Consider the following 21,176-nt stretch of genomic DNA (forward strand, 5'->3'; position numbering starts at 1 on the left):
AGACGTCGTCTTATACTCGTAGTATCGCGTATTTGTTTATTTTTGACACCACTCTGGCTTACGTTTCAAATAATTTGCATAATGAAGTTATATCAGGCGTTTTGTCTACGAACTCGTGCCATCTCGATCACCTCACGTTCGATGAAGGTTTTGATTGTTCCACAGTAGGTTATAGATACTTTCTGTGTAAACAGAATTGGAGCTCATCGTGTATGAAGCTTTATCTACAGGTGAACAATAGGGAAGAGTTGAGAGGAGATTGGGGCAGCTTTTGATTTGAGGTTTCTCTTTTTTCGCTCGTTTCATCAGGGTGATCTAATCATCATTTGCCAACGAATTGATTCATTCTTTCGCGAATGATTCACCAAAAATTGATTAACACGTGAATCAGTTTGTGCGCGAAGGAGTCACTTATACAAGTCAATTCGTTCGCGAACGAATCACTTATACGATTCAATTCGTGCGTGAACGATTCGCCAAAAATTATTTAAATTGATCGATTTGTTCGCGAACGATTCACTTACATGAATCAATTCGTTCGTGAACTATTCACCAAAAATTAACAAAATGAATCGATTCGTTCGCGAACGATTCACTTATACGACTCAATTCTTTCATGAATGAGTTCTCATAAATTAATCAATTCGTTCGTGAACGATTCACCAAAAATTAACAAAATGAATCGATTCGTTCGCGAACGATTCACTTATACGACTCGATTCTTTCATGAATGAGTTCTCATAAATTAATCAATTCGTTCGTGAACGATTCACCAAAAATTAACAAAATGAATCGATTCGTTCGCGAATGAGTCACTTACACGAATCAATTCGTGCGTGAACGATTCATCAAAAATTAATTGAATGAATTTATTTGTTCGCAAAAGAGTCACTTATACGAATCAATTCGTTCGTGAATGATTCACCATTCATCAAAAATTAATTGAATGAATCGATTCGTCCGCGTACGAATCACTTATACGAATCAATTCTTTCATGAATGATTTCTCACAAATTATTCAATTCGTTCGTTAACGATTCACCAAAAATTATTTAAATGAATCGATTCGTTCGTGAACGATTTATCAAAAATTAATTGAATGAATTGATTCGTTCGCGAGCGAGTCACTTATACGAATCAATTCGTTCGTGAATGATTCACCATTCATCAAAAATTACGAGTATTTGAATGAATCGATTCGTTCGCGGACGAGGAACTTTTTTTCGGTTACATTTTTCATCTGGATTCTACCTGTACATATCGCGAATCGACGAATATCGGAATGTCTAAAAAAAAAAAATCTAGAAAAAAGTTTTGTTGCGTAACTCTCTAGTCGCGTGTCGTCGATTGGTTTTCTCCGTCAAAGCTTAAACAGCTGCCTCTGTCGACCTTTTTCTAATACTTTTCGCTCCTAAAGTAAACGTTTAGTCGAGACTAATGAAATCCATTGTCGATAATTGTTACGCCGCGCCGCTTAATTATACAACAAAACTCGTCGAATGCGCTAATGCTAATGAACGTAGTGCTTTCTCAAACAAATCGCTCAAAGGGGTTTTGTTCTTTCATCTTTTCTTTCGTTCATTTATTTATTTTTTTCTCGTCGTTCATTCTTATTAGGCGCATTGTGTCGTGAAAACCATAATTTGCGTAGTTTTTTTGTTTCTGGAAACTCGATTATTGAAAACTGTATATCGTGTCGTTGTTGTAGACTTGTAGACGTTTATGTATTTGTAATTGAACGATGTTTCGAGCCACTTTGTTGTTGATGGATTAGCGCCTGTAATTTTGTCGTTAATTTGAAAATAGCTCGAATCGATTTTCAATTAACTGACTTATACTTTTACGTGTATTTAAGAAAGGCGAGAAATTAGCTGTTGTACGTGTGCTCGTCGTGCCTCGAATATTCGGTGTAAAATGTGTAAACGCCAAACGGTCAAGTTTGAAAAGAAAATATTCGAATAGTGCCCGTAGCATGCCGTATAAGTTATATTATTATTTTGTTGTTGGAAGTGTTGCTCTTTTGTATTTAGTTTGGGGTGTTAAAATCTTAAAGGCTGCAGTTCGTAGTAGTGTAGGTACGAAAGTTGATTGCGAAGCCATAAAAATCAATGAAGGTTGGTAAATGCGTTGAAATAATTACCTACAACTCTTTCAATAACTTCAATTATGTACATATTTAGACAGTAAGAATGGTCAAAAATGTGATACCTATTCGTAGGTACGAATAAATTGTTACAAATGTTGTGAAAAAAAACTTCAATATTTTACGAAAATGCTAAAATACCTACTTAAGTATTTTAGTGGTTGGTTTTAATTTATTGCTAAATCTGCTAATAAAAATCATGATTTTTTTTTGTCAAGTCCGGCGCCGCTACGTCATTTCACCCCACCTGACGTCTCTGTATCAAATACCCGTTAAAGTTTTTTTGTTTTAAAACTACAGTGTTTCTTTCTAAACTAAATCTTTTTCTCAGAAGTTCTTTATCGAAAAAGTCCGTCGTCTATGTTTGTACAAAATGAGCTTTGCTTACTCGTACTCGTTCAAACAGTTTTATTTCCACTCGATTGAAATTTTACTCTTTTCTTTCACATTCAAGTTGCTCTAATTAGGAGAAATGAAACAAACGAAAAGTAGAAAAAAATTTACGATACCTTGTATCACTCAATTAAGGAGCGAGGAATTTCTTTCCAATTTGTAGATGTTTGTCTTGACGTTTCAATGTTACCGACAACATATTGCTCCTGAAACTTACTACGATAGGCAAATGTTCTGTCATTACAGGCGTGACAACTTCATCGGTCTCCGTAGCCGTAGCCCGTAGGTAGATATTCGCACGTAGACGGTAGACTCGACTCGAGACAAAAAAATTAATGGTTTGAGAAGCGAAGGTCGTCGTTTAGAATTTATCCTGCACTCGCTAAAGAAGAAGTTATCAGTCAAATTTTTTGTTGGTTTTTGAAATTTTCGAGATTGAATCTCCGATTTACATTTCAAGTCGTGACAGTTGATTCCTTCGTAATGAACTTTTAAAATACTCGTCGAGAGGTTTTCAAAATTGAGGGAACTTTTCTAATTTGTGCCCTTATTGATTTTTGTGGAGTATTTCCCCTCCCCTCCTCCAACAGAGGTAATGCGGTTCAAATTTTCTCCCGATTTTCAGGATCCGTTGTACTAAAAATGAAATATGTTTTCTTGTAATGTAGGTAGGTGCTTCAGTTGTTTTAACATTTTTTTGGAGGGCCCAAAAGTTGCTGAAATTTACTTTTTGAGGCATATCTTCCCTTTAATGAGACTTGAATCGGTTCCAATTTTGTATTTGAGCTTGAGGTACGTTGAAAAAACACAATTTTTCCTAAAAAAATGTCTCGATTTTTATTTTAGACCTTTTCCAAATTGGGAGGTGGGAGGGTCCCAGAAATTGAAATTGGACATTCGCCTTGTTTTCATAAACAAGTGCTCGTCGACTGGTTTTGATTTAAAAAACGTATACTTAGTCCGGCATATAACAAAAGGAGTAATTGCACCCCCCCCCCCCCAACCGATCCTCCAAAAAAAGTTGGTTTTACTTACAGAATGGCGGCCATTTTGATTGACAGGTCAGCCGAAGTCGCAGATTTTGCGTTTCAACATAGGACTTGCACGAAATTTTTCTAACCTTACCAAGGCAGATCGAAAGATCATGCAAAAATTTATCATCTGTCAAAATTTCAAGTGCTAAAGTGAGTTTTTCGATTTTTGGTGAATTTCTGAAAATCCAATTTAGGCCAAAAATAGGGAAAAAATCAAAATTTTACCAAATTGACCGAGAAAGCTGAAATTTGGGATATACCCTATTTTCGACATGCTAAATCGATTGGAAACGGAGTCAACCCGTTTTGAGCAGTTCTGGAGCCTCCAGCAGATTTTTGAAACTCGAAATTCCCACAAAATTCCATCAAAATGGAGTTGTAAAGCTGAAATTTATTCTAAAAACTAAATTCAATACGCTATACGAAGTACTGGAGGTGAATTTCAAGTCGTTTTGAAGCCTCCAGCGACTTTTTTGAAATTTACTGGAGCCTCCAGTAGATATTTTATATTTGAAATTCCCTCAGCATTAATTTATCAAATGGAGTTGGCAAGCTGAAATTTACTTCGCAGACTACATGGTGGTTTCAAATGGTTTTGAAGCTTCCAGCTGCTTTTAGGAAATTTCAATTTTCCAAAAAAAACGCCATACAACCTTTCAAAAAGTCGCTGGATGCTCCAAAACGACTTGAAATCCACCAGCAGTCAACTTCGTAGAGTATTGAAATTAGTTTTCAGAATTAATTTTGACTCTCCATCTCAGTTTGATGAAATTTCAAGTTTCAAAAATCTACTGGAGGCTTCAGTAAATTTCAAAAAAGTCGCTGGAGGCTCCAAAACGACTTGAAATTCACCTGCAGTACTTCGTAGCGTATTGAATTTAGTTTTTAGAATAAATTTTCAGCTTTACAACTCCAATTTGATGGAATTTTGTGGGAATTTCGAGTTTCAAAAATCTGCTGGAGGCTCCAGAACTGCTCAAAACGGGTTGAAACCGTTTCCAATCGATTTGGCATGTTGAAAATAGGGTATATCCCAAATTTTAGCTTTCTTGGTCGATTTGGTAAAATTTTGATTTTTTCCCTCATTTTTGGCCTAAATTCGATTTTCAAAAATTCACCAAAAATCGAAAAACGCACTTTAGCACTTGAAATTTTGACAGATGATAAATTTTTGCATGATCTTTCGATATACCTTAGTAAGGTTTGAAAAATTTCGTGCAAGTCCTCTGTTGAAACGCGAAATCTGCGACTTCGGCTGACCTGTTAATCGAAATGGCCACCATTTTGTAAGTAAGGCCAACTTTTTTTTGGGCAAGTTTGCTTCAGAATGTTCCTTAGGATGTCTCCTTTAAGAAAAAAATTGTCCCTGAGAATCGGCGGGGGGGGGTGCAATTACTCCTATTGTCATATGCCGGACTAATAATGATGTCATTTTCTAGCGAAAGCCTCCTCGTCCTGCTCCTCAAACAATGTTGGTCCCCTCTATAAAATTACCCCCCCCCCCTCACAACCAAAAATTGCAGAAAATAAAAAAATTAAGTCCGTGCAAATTTTCAATTTTTAATCGACATCCTTCCAAATAATGCATTTGTCGATATCATATTCTTGCTCGTAGTCGTCCACTAAAATCGTCTAAAATTAATTTTTTTTCAAAAATATTTTGAATTTTAGCAATTTTTTAAACATTTTTCTCGTTAGTGTGATAACGCTTTTGAGAAAATTTAGAAATCCGTGTGATCAATAGAATAAAGTTAAAACAGTACTCGAAATTATTTGATACGACGTAATTTTCAAACCAATTTCCACCTCGTAGGTACGAATTTAGGGCGAAGTGGTGAAGATGGGCATAAAAATTCCAATTGACAATATTTTTTTCAAATAATGTGATCACTCGAGTTAATTTTTACTCGAGGTTCGATTGAAAAATTCAAGGAAAAAATATATCCGTGTGTGCAATTCAACTCGTCGTAATCCATATGGTTTATATGTACGTAGATTGAGATAAAGAGCTTTATTTTCATCGAGTCAAGTTCGACAAAAAGTCCGGAAATTACCTTATGATTGTTTTATATACGCACACACCCATTCGCCCAAGTCCATATACGTATATCGTATTTAATGATTATAAAGATAACAAAAAATGATAAATTTAGGTACAAATGATACGATACGTAGGTCATGCATATTTCGGATTCGAGGACAATGTTGTCGATGTGGTGTTATTTTTACGCGTAAATTGAGGGCAATAAAAATAATGTGATGTACTCGTAATGCGTTCTGTTTATTGTTCTCTTCTAATTGGACTCGGTATTTTTATTTTCGAAAATTATGGGAAACACAGGCGAGAATACGATGTATGTATTATTGATATGCCATTTGTGTAGAATTCGATCGATCTGTGCACTCCGATCTCGATAAATTATACAGTGTGATATTGTTTGTTTATTATAGTTTTTTTTTCAATATTTTCAAATTGATATTATTATTATTTAATTGGTTGCGAAAGATGTATTTTGTATTTCATGCTAATGTGGGGTTTTGTGCAGTACTTAGACAAACTTTTAAGTGGCTGATAAGTGATAAGCTTCGTAATGAGAGCGATGCTTTTATCGTTGGCCTCGCGTGATTTGGTTTATCATGTGCTTATAGAGAGCTGTACGAATACGTATATGGGTATAAAATGTGATCGTTCAGCAAATGGTGGGATTTCCCGAATTTAATTGAAACGCGTGGTTTTTCATTTGTACCCTCGAGCATACGCGCGCCAAAAAAAATTGCCACATATAGTCTGTGAAGTGCCTGTAAACCTCCCTAGCCGCCGGGCCCCCCCATGGCCTACACATGTGTACGAGGGGCGACGACGTGAAAAAGTGAACGTGATTTTTCACCTTTTTTAAGTTCACTAATAAAAAGTTAGCGAAAGATGCTCCAAAACATATACCTAGAAGTACGCTATATATCGTAAATCGAGAAACGTTTCGTGTATTTTTATCGCAGCCTTTTTTTTTTTTTTTTTTGCTCTCCGTCGATAGAACTGCGCCAAAATTCAAAAGAGGAAAAATAAACTAAATTATCCCTCGTAATGATCTCATATCGACGTGTCGTCGAGTTTACCTTTTTTTAAGCCCTCGGATAAGATTGCCGTTCTCTCGTTCTCTCTATACTCGTATGCTACTCGTATAAGGTAACGAATAACGATATCGTTTCCGATTTTTTCCTCGTACGTTATTAATAATCTCTTTGCGACGCCTCATTCTCTCTCAGACTATACCTACGACTAGTATAGTTCTATAAATGACACCTTTTTCGAACGGTGGAAAAAAAATTAAATTTACAGTCTACATGTAGGTATATATAGTATGTACCTTGTTGGCTGTGTTTCTGTTACAAATTGTAGATCGGGGAAATGGATGGCGAAACGTAACCGCTGAAACAAAAATACTCGAATCAATAAGCGTAAATTGTGGAATACCCGTCATCGTCGAATTTTACGTGGGTGTGTTTTTTTTTATCGCCCTTGACTGGAATAATTTTGCTATCGTATCGAGTGTGCCTATACCTACGTATAGTAGTATTTTTGAAATTCAAAATTACGTGCGATATGGTATAGGATACGAGTAACGTATTGCACCGTAAAGCTATCGATATCGAGTCTAAATTCATCTATTATTGAGATCGCTGACCTCGAGTTTTTCATTTTTCGCCATTCGCAATATTGATAATAAATTTTAAATTTATGTTTTTCCAATTTTCGTTTCGTTCGGCTCGTGAAAACCACGTGTTCGAAAATTCAATTTCGCGATGGCGAAAATTTTTCTAATCCTATTTTGTTGAAAATATTGTTACGGAATGTTTTTTTTTTCGTGAATCTATCGTGGTTGTTATTCAGATGGTTACCTTACCTTTCTTGTAATTTTTTTTTTGATGATGAATTCGATAGAACGTGGTAAATATAAATTTGTAGCTCGAATTACAGTCGTACTCGAGTTGATTATTGAGTTTTGCTTTCAGTTTTTTTTCTCATGCTCGAATTTCTGAGATTTATTAACAATGATGATGAGGGGGGGCTGGATCATTAATTTGATCATTTATGCTACGAGATGATTATTTGTAATAATCTAATCCGTAATTTTTATTTTGTTTTAGGTGAGTACAACTTTTTGCTGTCAGAATAAATACTTTGAGTAAGTACGTAATTTTGAGACAATTCAATATTATATTTGTATTATGCACATCTATGAAATGAAACTGATACGAAATCCATTATCTGCTGATTGCCAATGTTGCCTCATAATCCGATGGATAGGTCATCTGATTTTAAAAAATGTTTGCATTTTTTAGGATGTCCATTATGTGGAAAATGGGGGGAGGGGTATTTCGCTCTTTTGAAAAAGTGAGAAAATTTCCAAAATGAAATCTTTGTAAATTGATAACTTTGGAAAAGGACTACAGTACGGAAAATTTTTTGGAAAAAATTGAAAAACTCTATTTTACAAATTTGGTTTTCTTATTCATGACATTTTGGCAAAATTTGAATAAACTTTTCCGAAATGTTGTTCAATTTTATTGGCGTTTCATCAGTTTATGGTAATTTTTAATGCAACTGGTCTGTCAATTTAGCAAAATTTATAATGATTTATGCAATCTTGACGAAATTTCAATTACTAATTGATGATATTGGATTAATTTTTTTGAAACTTTCAGGCCAATTTTGCTGTTTTTTTTTTTTTTTTTTTTTGATAGATGCCAAGATAGTACATTACTGACGAAATGCAATTTTTTAAAAATTTTGCTTGAATTTCGAAATATAAGTAGGGTACATATTATCAATTTTTGGTAGATTTCGACTATTTTTATGGTAATTTCAGTATCAGGATACTTTTGCCAAGTTTTGCTCAATTTTCCTAAAATTTTATAAATACTTAATTTTTGATAACTTTTGCCAATACGAAAGTTCAATTTCGAAATGATTTGTTCAGTTTTTAGGTGTTTTCAAATGTTTCTAAGTTATTTGCTATATTTTTTGTACATTTTAGTCCATTTTTTTGAAATTTCAACGTTTTTGATGATTTTTTTGCGATTTGTATCATGTTTTGGCGCAAATTTTTCCAAATTTTATTTCAATTTCGTAAGGTTTTAGAAATTTTTAGTGGCTTTCAATTGTTTTATGCATAGTTTTTTGTGTGATTTATGAATTTTTTGCTGAAATCTTTCTAACAATTTGTGAATTTTTCATGCTTTTTGGCAAGGTTGTTAAAATTGAAAATATTGATACGAAAAAAAACAAACGTAGAAACTGAATTTTGGAAAAAAAATGAAAACTAATTTTAAAAAAATTAAAATAAAAACCGAAGAAATGCGTTTTTTGAAAAAATCTGACGACTGAATAAACTGAAAACGAAAACAAAACTAAAAAACAAACAAAAACTGAGGCTACGAAAACCAATGTTTTATGCATTTTTAGTTGCAGTATTCAACAGTTTTAATAAATTATTTTCAAAAGTTCACTCAAGTTTTAATTTCAAACAATTTTTTTGCCAAGTTTTGCTCAATTTTCTGGAACTTTTAAGTACTATCAATCGTTGATGATTTTATTGATTTTTATGTAAATTTTACAGCTTTCACAATACCTTCGTGTAATTTTTTTCAGAAATTCCTTCAAATATTTCGAAATTTTTTCTCAATTTGTAATCGTTTTTAGCAGTTTTTATGTCGTTTTAACGTACGTTTTAATGGGATTTTTAGCAATTTCTGCAGAATTTTGCTCAATTTTCGTGATCATTTTTCAAGTTTTTTAATTTTTAAAATTTTTATCAACGTGTTTTCTTCAAATTTTGAAACTTTCAATAATTTTTTCAAGTTTTCTGCCATTTTCGCCAGTTTTAAAAGTATTTTAAGCGGTTTTTTGTTGTCTTTTGCTTTCTTTTCTCTGACATTTCATCAATATTTTTGATGATCTCTTGGCTAATGTTTTAATGATATTTTTATGCAATTTTTTTCCAATTTCGACACGATTTTGAAATGTTTAATCAATTTCTAGTCTTTTTTATAAGTTTTCATGTTATTTTCGGAAGATTTAACGATATTTTTGAGCAATTTCTGTCACGTTTTGCTCCATTATTTAAAAAAATATCGCGATTTTCTTGGTTTTTTATGTCGATTTAGCTGTTTTTATGATTAATTAATGGAGTATTTTAGAAAATGGCATTCTATTCTGGTAATATTTGATAGATTTTTTTCAATGTTCAATGATCTACACAATTTCACAAGATTTTCTGAGATTTTGAGTGAACAAGTATTTTATCAATTTTCAGAAAGGTATCCTGTATTTTGGAAATTGAAGGGGCAATGGTTTAAATTTATCAAAATTTAAACATTTTCAACGCGGTTTATGGTGTAACCATTTTGGGCGAATGGAATAGTTTTTTTTTTTTACTAATATTAGGTACCTATTTTGTAATAGAAATAGAGAAGGACGGATGTTTCAATTTCTCGTATCCAATAGAACTAATGAGTGAAGGATAACTGTAGCTATTCGAGACATTGACGTATTACTTTTCAAGATATTTTGGTTGCAAATACATACGTATGAATTGAACTGATAAACGTGTACCAATTCATACATAATGTACTATGTTAAGTATATGGAAATTGGAAATACCGGTACTGGTAGGATGATGGGCTCAGATATATTTATAGTAATGATGATGACAATTCGATGCAACGTCAACGTGCATCTATTTGTGAACCGGTTCTCAGTGTTATGTACTCGTAGCATGACATGCGTGTAATTGCGAATAGGCAAGCTGATTAGCACGATGCGGATATTATGACTCTACGTATTCGTTATACTTAGGTCTTGATTAGGTCTGTGTGGTATGTGTATTTTATAGGATATCTGACTTGTGTTTACGTAGTATTTAGTACATAAATACGTATTAGATACGAGTAGTACAGGTGAAATGATAAAATGTCCAATGTCGAGTCGAATGCCAAATATTTAACACTATAAGCACCTATGGTTATGGTTATGGTTGTGACTCGTGAGTTGGTGCCACGATAGGGCAATTGCCATTAGATTGGTTTATTCGTTTGGAACGTGTTGTTGTTGGTTGCTCGATTGGTGTAAAATGTAACTTACCTACCGTACTATGTACGATTACCACACTTGTTCTCTTGTTGGATCGTAATCGGCGTGTTTCTGTTTATACTAGTAGTGTTTACCTGCATGTGTATTACTATATAGTTCTACGAACACGTCCGGTATCGTATTCGTAGTGTTGTTGTGATTTTTGTTTATTTCTTTTTCGTGCATCTTGTTGTGGGATAGGTAGGGTACTCGTTATAGCCACCCTAGCTACCGTTTTCGAATTCGAATTGAACGAAAATTAACTGTCGAGTTCGCTTACCTATTAGTGCAAAGCTGAAAGCTTTCGGTGGGTTGTGAAAAACCTCGATTACAATTCGCGTGCTTTTTTTCTCAACTACGATTAGCTTTTTATTTTCGCCTTTTTTTTACTCGCAACTTCCTCGATAGCTATTGTGATGCGTGATTTGAGCTCGATATTAGCGCGTGGTAAGTTTTTGATTTATGCGTTGGCGCTATGGGCGCGATAGAAAGCGGACGTGACGTGCGGAAATACGAATTCACGACCTGAGTAATGGTTTTTACCGTCAGCGAGCTGAACGTCGTCGTTGACATTTCTCCGGCACTATACCTAGTACCTAGACCTACCCAGAATCGCTGGACCGCCGGGACTATTATTCGATTCGATGATAAATCTAGTTTTTTGGCCAAATTGCGGCCATTTTGTTTCATCAATTGGTCGAGGGGGAATATGGAAATAGCGTGAGACAAAAATAGGTACCCACTACCCAGCCCGAGTGATTTCTTGTACGAGAAAAATGGCTTTTCGAATTTCCCCAATCGATAGGTTTTTTTTTACCGATGACCTTTGAGGTGATTTATTGCGCTATAGCGAATCCGTATAAAAACACTTTTGGGTTTTGCATATACGCGAGTCGAGTATTATGATCGTGTGCCGAAAAGGTTGGAATATTATGGCGCGGCGAACCGAGCGAGCGTCGTTTTGGCAAACCTTGAAAAAAGAAAACGAGCTTATCGGAATTAGTTCCTTTCTTTCTTTCTTTTTTTCACTTGTGTCAATAATGGCCGTGCTTTAGACATTGTACGTTAACTTACACGGGTTTTTATTAACTTGTCAAGTTTTTAGCATTCGGATATCGGACGAGCGACGACCGTGAAAAACATCCATCGTATTTTATCAATTTGGTATATCGTTTCCGGCGCATGTACCTACTTTTTACCTTTATCTTTATCTACACAATACGAGTAGGTACGTAACCGAGGTATATTTTTTTGTCGCGAGTACTCGTAAAATTGGGCCGGAAATCGCCTCGAAGGTTTTATGTATGTAGGTACATTTGAAAATAAAAATTGTACGAATGTCTGATTGTCTGAGTCTTGACTTGAATCTCGATTCGGGAGCGATTTCGGCAAAAATGATGTTTTTATGGAAGTTTTTTGCGATTACCTATTTATAAGGGTGCCCATTCTTGAGGATGAATTCGTATTTCCGTTGCACGATGTGTTTTTCAAATAGGTATTTCGTTCAATTTTTTTTTTTTTGTCGTCGACTATTTTCAGCAGTTGTTTTACGTACTCGTGGTGATATAGTGTTAAGGCTGCTGTGTCTGTCTCCTTTATTACTCACTACCACTAGCTTTGTTGTTTCGAGAGTAGCTGGGTGGATCTTATTTTGAAGTTGAGATTTCTTGAACCACCACCTCCCAACATTTTTTGTGTTTTTTGAGAATATACTTCCCTATTTTTTGATTTTCTCGAGTCCCCCTCCCCCCCCAAAAAAAAAGTCGTGTCTGGAGCCCTCTGCCTCCTCTTGAAAAATTGAAAAAGAAATCAATCAAAAATTTTGCAGTTTTGCGACAAAATTATTCTTAATAATCCTGTTATCGAGAAAAACCTGTCCCCCCATCACTCGAGTCATGTTGGTCGGCCCCTTGTATGGATATCCCAAAATCAGGTAAAAAAAAACAAGAAAAATCGAATAAAACAGAATTGGTAAAAATAATAAGGTCTTCCAAGTTTTTTCAATTTTCTTTTATAAACCCCCTTCCCCCAACAACTTTCCATTGGTAAAAATAGAGAAAATTAGGTCTGTTTTATGTGTTCAAAAACTTTCCATTTCTGATCAGAATCATATTTTTGGTAATTACCAATAATTTGTGATAATTTACCAGGTAAATTGTTGTAAACTGCTGGTAATTTTCGGTAAATCTTTCGTAATTTCTGTTTCTGATAAATTACCTACTTGCAAATTCATTTGAATTACCCGTAATTTTTGGTTAATTCTCGGTAACTTTTGGTAAATTGCCCATATTTTTCGGTAAAATACTGATAATGTTTGTTGAAGTTTGCGAAGTTTTTAGTAAATCACAATTTTTTGATAATACATGTTTCAACTCATTCTCTTCCCCCTCTCCCCCCCCCCCCCAAAAAAAATCTGAATGTGTTTGAAAAAAAAATTGCCCTGCCAAAAGTCCTGCTAAAGCTCTGTTTTTTTCATTTTAAAGTTTTGTAAGAAGACACCTTGAATAAAATTGTCCATTCAAGCTGCAACGAGATATAAATCAACAACTATTCGGAGAGAGTGGGAATTGAGAAAAACAGCAAAGAAAATGTTGACAAGTTTAATAGGAACCACCCCTAAACTGCAGCGAGGAGCTTTTTGACCTGTGCTTTGTGTTGTGTCGAAAAGAAATTGGAGAGTGATTAAGGACATCGAAGGTGGAGAACTGGAGATTGAATTTTTTCTATTTTTTGACGAAATTCGTCTAGATATACTTTTACTTACTTGTGTTGCGGAATGCTCAAATTAAGTAATACGAATCCTGGTCGTCAGCAACAGGTAGCCAATTGAGAGTATTCATCGTCGCGTGACGATGTTTTCTGTCAAAACTTGCGTAGGTGCGTAATGCTGGCTATGATGAGTTTAATGACATGAACAACAGTTGCGATTCGCATACGTGCATTACATGTTGCGTAGTGAAACCATCAATTTTTATATCTAATTTCAAGGCTAATGCACCCCCTATCGTCTCGCAAATTTCATAATGGTTCCTTTAATCGTAGGTATATACGAGTTTAACTGCCTTTTCAGGATTAGGTAAAAATGTGCTGGGGAGGGAGCTATATGTATGTATTTCTCCACGTATCCACGTGTAATTACATTTATGTACTTTCTTACATTAAGTAACCATGTCCTGCTCATTCACATTAAGTACATAAAACTGAATCGAAAAAAAAATACAGAAATTGTTTGTAATCTAACAACTCTGAGAAAAGAAATAATATTTAGATTAAATACTCGATGAATAATGAACATCATACAAATAGTAGATACGTCGTGTATGTACTTCTAGAATGAAAATATTACATAGCTTTGCTTCGAGTACATGCAACATTTATATGCCATCGAATGTGACTAGATTTGTGCCAAGCAAAGCAAACATTCCTTCAATTGAATAGATTTTTAAAATTTGCTAATGTAACGCGAGAAGAGTAGACGCATCGCACCATAAAAATATCTACATTCGAGCTTCATCGAGAGATATGTACATGTTGCTAAGTAAGCGTAAGCAGCAGAGCACCGAAGGGTGGTGAGTAGAAGTGCCGCCGAGCAGACGAGAGAAAACGAATATTACGAATATTTTTGCGAATACGCGAATTTTTCTATCGCTCTCATATTCGAGAATATACGTATACAAAATTACGCTCGAGTATACCCTCCGAACACATTCTTGCAATTAATTTGTTCTCATAATAATACGGATGCATATAGGTAGAGGTACATACTCGTAGTTGAAAGGTCTTTTGAAAGCGTCGGTTGTTGTTTATCGAGCTCTCTCCGGATCCGCGGTAACGATCGATTGTGCAATTTGCAGTCGTAATAAAATATGTAATTTTGACGTTATTCGAGCGATTTTCTTTTTGCGTCGTCACATCGAAAGACATCGTTATTGGCGTTAAAGTTCGAGTGTATTTCCGACGTTTTTTGCTCATTCGTTCGATTTCTTAATAATTGTTTACGTACGTACGTATATGAAAGTACATATTGAGCAATGTGGAATGGATGAGGTGGTCCGCCTGAAAATCAGCTCGAATGTGAATATATATCTCTTTTAGTCCAGCATATGACAGTAGCAGTAGTTGCACACCCCCCCCCCCCCCCCCCCGCCGATCCACCGGGACAACTTTTTTCTTAAAGGGGACATCCTAAGGAACATTTTAAAGCAAACTTGCCCAAAAAAAAGTTGGCCTTACTTACAAAATGGCGGCCATTTTGATTGACAGGTCAGCCGAAATCGCAGATTTTGCGTTTTAACATAGGACTTGCACGAAATTTTTCGAACCTTACAAAGGTAGATCCAAAGATCATGCAAACATTTATCATCTGTCAAAATTTCGAGTGCTTAGGTGCGTTTTTCGATTTTTGGTGAATTTTTGAAAATCCAATTTAGGCCAAAAATGAGGGAAAAAATCAACATTTTAACAAATTGACCAAGAAAGCTGAAATTTGGGGTACACCCTATTTTCGAAATGCCAAATCGATTAAAAAATTTCAACCCGTTTTGAGCAGTTCTGGAGCCTCCACCAGATTTTTGAAACTCGAAATTTCAACAAAATTCCATCAAATTGGAGTTGTAAAGCTAAAATTTATTCTAAAAACTAATTTCAATACGCTACGAAGTAATGCAGGTGAATTTCAAGTAATTTTAGGGCCTCCGGCGACTTTTTTTGAAAATTCCTGAAACCTCCAGCAGATTTTTGAAACTTTAAATTTTTACAAAATTTCATTAAATGGAGATGTAAAGCTGAAATTTACTCTACACGACACTCCAATTTTAACACCCTCTGAAGACGACTTCAGGTGGGATCAAGTAATTTTAGGGCCACCAGCGACTTTTTAAAAAAATTACTGGAGCCTCCAGCAGATTTTTGAAATTTTAAATTTTCACAAAATTTCATCAAATGGAAATGGAAAGCTGGAATTTACTCTACACTCCAATTTTAACACCCTCTGACGACGACTTCAGGTGGGTTCAAGTCATTTTAGAGCCTCCAGCGACTTTTTTGAAAATTACTGGAACCTCCAGTACATAGATTCTTGAAACTTGAAATTTCCCCAACATCAATTTATCAAATGTGGTTGGCAAGCTGAAATTTACTTCGCAGACCACATGGTGGTTTCAAATGGTTTTAAAGCTTCCAGCTACTTTTAGGAAATTTCAATTTTCCAAAAAAACGTCATACAACCTTTCAAAAAGTTGCTGGAGGCTCCAAAACGACTTGAAATTCACCAACAGTCAACTTCGTAGCGTATTGAAATTAGTTTGCAGAATAAATTTCGACTCTCCATCTTGGTTTGATAAAATTTTGGGGAAATTTCTAGTTTCAAAAATCTACTGGAGGCTCCAGTAATGTTCAAATAAATCGCTGGAGGCACCAAAATGACTTGAACCCACCTGAAGTCGTCTTCAGAGGGTGTTAAAAGAGGAGTGTAGAGTAAATTTCAGCTTTCCATCTCCGTTTTATGAAATTTTGTGAAAATTTAAAGTTTCAAAAATCTGCTGAAGGCTTCAGGAATATTCAAAAAGTTGCCGGAGGCTCCAAAACGACTTGAAATTCACCTGCAGTACTTCGTAGCGTATTGAAATTAGTTTTTAGAAAAAATTTCAGCTTTACAACTCCAATTTGATGGAATTTTGTGGACATTTCGAGTTTCAAAAATCTGCTGGAGGCTCCAGAACTGCTCAAAACGGGTTGAAACCGTTTCCAATCGATTTGGCACGTCGAAAATAGGGTATATTCCAAATTTCAGCTTTCTCGGTCAATTTGGTAAAATTTTGATTTTTTCCCTATTTTTGGCCTAAATTGGATTTTCAGAAATTCGCCAAAAATCGAAAAACGAACTTAAGCACTTGAAATTTTGACAGATGATGAATTTTTGCATGATCTTTCGATCTACCTTTGTAAGGTTTGAAAAATTTCGTGCAAGTCCTATGTTGAAACGCAAAATCTGCGATTTCGGCTGACCTGTCAATCAAAATAGCCGCCATTTTGTAAGTAAGGCCAACTTTTTTTGGGCAAGTTTGCTTTAAAATGTTCCTTAGGATGTTCCCTTTGAGAAAAAAGTTGTCTCGGAGGATTGGCGCGGGGGGGGGGGTGCAATTACTCATATTGTCATATGCCGGACTATTTATAAGAAGGCCGAGAATGAGCCACAACTCGATTTTTTACCACCCAGACTGATTTTCACACGTTCTGGAAAAATTTCAAAATTCTGGAGAAATCGAAAACCGGAGACCTCGAAAGGTTTCCTTGTGAATTCGGAAATCTGCTTGTTTTTCGTATACCAACATTATCACTATCAACGTGTGACGTAAGAATGCACGTATAAAAAAGCCAATTATCTACCAAAAAAAAAAAAAAAAAAAAAAGGCCATCATCGTGGCAACACCGCCTTCGATACAACTTACGTTAGGTATTTTTTCTGTCAAAGTTTAAAAATATTACTCGCCCGCCTACGACAAAACAGTTGGAAAAAATGCCAACTTTTCACGACATCGTCGTCGTCGCGCAGGTAACTTACTTAGGTGACGTGTGGCTCGAATCGAATATCACCATTTAGGTAGAAAGTTTTTTAATTAAATAATCCCCGCGATTAAGCGAGACAATACAGCCTGCAGGAAGGCAACTATTCGCGACACGACATATCGAATATTAGAAAAAGCAGCATAGTAGAAGCAGTTCGGTTCCATCGAACAAACAACGAAGACGAAAAAAAAAAACTTTTTTCGCGCTCATTTTTTCAAATTACCCTCGTACTACGAAACGTGAGAATGCCGAAATGGCGTTAATTGAAATGAAAACCAATTCCCAAAGCTGTCGATACGAACCACCTCAACCCCCTTCCATTATCGCTCCAACCCGACGAACTCGAACTCGAAGCAACAGCTTTTATAGCTATAGATTTTTTTCACTGTTCACTTTTTACTTTAGCTGTGGAAGCCCACGACTGGCTTTTGTTCAGTTCATCGAGGCCAGTTTAATCAACTTGAATTTGTTGCGCTTTGTATCCAACTACCCGTACTGTGCTCGAAAAGTATAGAGTGGGTTGTGGGTTATCGTATAAGTATAGGAAAATTACTTTCTTTTCGTTATTGCTGTTGTTGTTTTGGTTTTATTTTTCGACCTAAGCCATTGATTATTACGTAGGTAAGTTCACCCCCGTCGCGTTAAAAAAAATAAAAAAATTGGTATGTTTTGATCATTAGAGCGCGGTGATTCGACCACGACCTCTCATTATTCGCGTATCTTATCGCGATGCTTCGATGATATTTATTGGTACATTTACATATTCGGTATTCGATGTGAATAATTACGATTACGACAACCGATCGCGATCCAGCAACCTTGCATCTGATTCGAAGCTCGTATACGATGCCAACGAATGCAGCCATTATTGACGTCATCATTTTATCCATCGACTTACTCGAACGTCGCGATGGAAATATACGAATTCGAGACTATTTATTTTTTCAAATTGGCCAATACTTATCCTATCTACTCAGACTACTTCGCGAACTCTTATACGTAGGTCCCCAAAACCCTTTCTGCGACGGACTTGAAATTCGGTGGAGCTTTATTCGCAAAATTTAATTTTGAACGCGACTCGGACGGATTCGCAAATGTGACCGACGAAATCACGTATGTACAGGCATCGCAAGTGGTCATTTTAATAATGACTTGGTCATTTTTTTCAATCTTGGTCATTAAAAGTCATTTTTTTCGAGAAAGTCATTTTTAGGTCCTTATTTTCATGGTTTTCCCTCGTCTTTAAATTTTTTTTTGATTTTACACAAAAAAAAAAGAAAAATGTAACAGTTATTCCAAATATTTCATCATTTTTTTCTATTTTTATACTTTAATGGAAATTGATGTTACTATTAGTTGTTAGTTTCATGAAAATATTCCAAATAAAAATACAGTTAAAGCTCGTTATAACGCTTTCGGTTATAACGCTGATTTTCTCTGGTCCCTAGACAACCCCATTTCAACCAATGTAAAATTATTTGCGATATAATGCTCATGTTTTAACGCTCTAAAATTTAAGAAAAATCACATTTTTAAAATGATTTTGACAACATAAAACCAATTTTTTGTGACAAAAAAGCTTACTTTCATGTAAAAAATTCTCACTTTCTGAAAATTTCGGCCGCAAGAACAGTTTTTTTGTGCAATTTTTACAGTTTTGATTTAAGAAACAGTAAAAAAAACTTATATGGCAAAATTTTGCAACAGTTGCAGTTATACAAACAAGTAAAATTACTTTCGATTTTGGCCAGAAAAAGTAAGATTTTTCAATAACCTTATCAAACTTTAATAGAAGCTTGATTACAATTCTTACAAAAAAGGCAGTTAAGTATCTAGAATTTTTACAAAAGAGTAGAGTTCTAAATTTTTTGTCATAGGTAATCTTGAGAAAAAAACTGAAAAGTGAAATTTTTCAAAACGTTGGTAAGCTATATTGATTACTTTTTAGTTTTTTGGATAATTTTTAACAAGAATGCAAGGCTTTCTGAAAATTTTGACCACAGAAAACAATTTTGTAAAACTGACATTACTATATTCATTTATTATTTATAGCAGACCTCAAAATCAAAGTAAAATTTCAGATTTTTTTCATTTTCAATTGGAACAGTTGTTCAAATTCAAAATGAAGTTCACGTTTTCACTTCTTTTACCTTATTACGCTCTTTTTGCTTTAAAACGAGAATTCGCGGTATTACGCTCATCAGCGTTAAAATGAGACTTTTGCTTATAACGCATTTTGGCTTATAACGCTCTTTTTTTTTGATCAATTGAAGAGCGTTACAACGAGCTTTTACTGTAATTTCAAAGCTTTTTTGCCGCGTACATTTTTAGCTTGAAATGTTATCAGTTCATAGCCAATAAAGTGAATTGTGTTGGTTGATATAGGGTCTAAACATCTAGAAATCGAAAATATTAAGGTCATTTTTTAGTCATTTTTTTGGTGAAAAAAGGTCATTAAAGTCATTATTTTTTTTCAAAATTCAATTGCGATGCCTGTATGTATCATGTACGTATCCCGAACAAGTATTAAAAGAATTGACACGACCATTTTTCAATGATCCGAAATACGAGACAGGGTGAACATGAAACGAACAAAAAAAAAAGGGTAAAAAATAAGGTGCCAAAGTAAAGCTGGAGCGAAACGAAACGAAAGGCAAATTTAATATCGCGTTTTGTGTCGAAGCCAAGCGGAGCCAAGCCGGGTAGTACACGAGCTATATCTAGTGAGATTTAATATTATGCGATCGACGACGACACGATACGATAGCAAGATGATCTCGGGTTCGTGGTTAAGGTGCTACACTGCTACAGCTACAGCAAGCCGACGCTGACGCTGACGTTGCGTCGTATCACAAAGGGCAAAGGCTGCGTGTAGTTTTCACAATATCTTGCTTTTCGCCACCATCGTACACGAATCCAATTTACTCCGGATTACGCACACCGTACATCTTGGTTTGTTACATAAATATGAGGTGGTTTTTTCCCTCTTATCGCGCGTCCTTTTCTACTCATCGCTATATATCGCAAACTACATATACGAGTACAGTACATACAACATTCAGCATGCTTCCCCTCAAAGCGAACGTTTTTTTCATTTGCGAACTCTTCGTGTGTGGTTTTTTTCGTTTCGGGGTTTTTCATCAAATTGATCGTTTCTACCTTTTGGTTGGTATTTTTTCAAAATAATAAGTATATCATATTTTGAAAAAAATGAAAAAATTTCCAATTGATGCGAAAATTTTGTGGATGATGAAAAAAAATACGAAAGATCAGATAGAAGGCACAAAATTTCATTTTGGCAAATTTCATAAAATTTTCAAATTTTTGCATTTCACTCGTAAAAGTTATCAAAATTTGACTTGATAGGGCTAGACAGTTGAAATTAGGTTTGTGCTACACTTGATTTACGATCTTTCAAAAATTTTGAAAAATTAAACTTCGCGTTTGAAATTTAGCAAAAAGTACCTTTTCAAGCTTTCTTTTAACCCTTTGTGACCGGAGAAGAATCTGACGGATAAAAATTGAAAAATTTCATTATATGGGAAGGAGTTCAACTTCGTTGAGCAAGTTTTTGAACACAATTGAGGTTTACTCGAAATTTCATTTTGGAATTCGAGGAAAAGCTCAAAATGAGCATTTTTTTTCTGTCTTGTTTCCAAAATAATTAATTTTCGATGTAGAGATACGAAAACTTTTCGAAAAGTTTCCTGAGATATCTACGTCATACCGACATAAAAATCAGAAAATTTCGAATAACACGTTAAACGTCAAAAGTTTTTCGAAGGCAAAATCCAGAATTTTTGAGAAAAAGTGAAAAAAATGATTCTCTGCGAAAATTGTGAAAATTTTACGTGAAATTGGAATATTTTGACTTGGAAGTTTTTCGAGCAATTTTCATGATTTTTGAGCC

General features: G+C 34.9%; 1 protein-coding gene across 5 annotated transcripts in view; it reads left to right on the forward strand.

Annotated features, from left to right (window-relative positions):
- S6kII (Ribosomal protein S6 kinase II) overlaps positions 1–21,176 on the forward strand; it is a 277,023-nt gene that overhangs the window by 174,099 nt on the left and 81,748 nt on the right. Inside the window, exon 1 of one of the 5 annotated variants that reach the window (XM_065369805.1) lies at positions 10,635–11,146. The exons of 3 other annotated variants lie outside the window; for them this stretch is intronic. The gene's annotated coding sequence lies outside the window, so the exon portion shown is untranslated. Of the gene's footprint in view, positions 1–10,634; positions 11,147–21,176 lie in introns of those variants that run through there. One more of the 5 variants, XM_065369812.1, reaches the window with a different exon arrangement.

This window comes from Planococcus citri, chromosome 5, assembly GCF_950023065.1.
Source record: "Planococcus citri chromosome 5, ihPlaCitr1.1, whole genome shotgun sequence".
NCBI lineage: Eukaryota > Metazoa > Arthropoda > Insecta > Hemiptera > Pseudococcidae > Planococcus > Planococcus citri.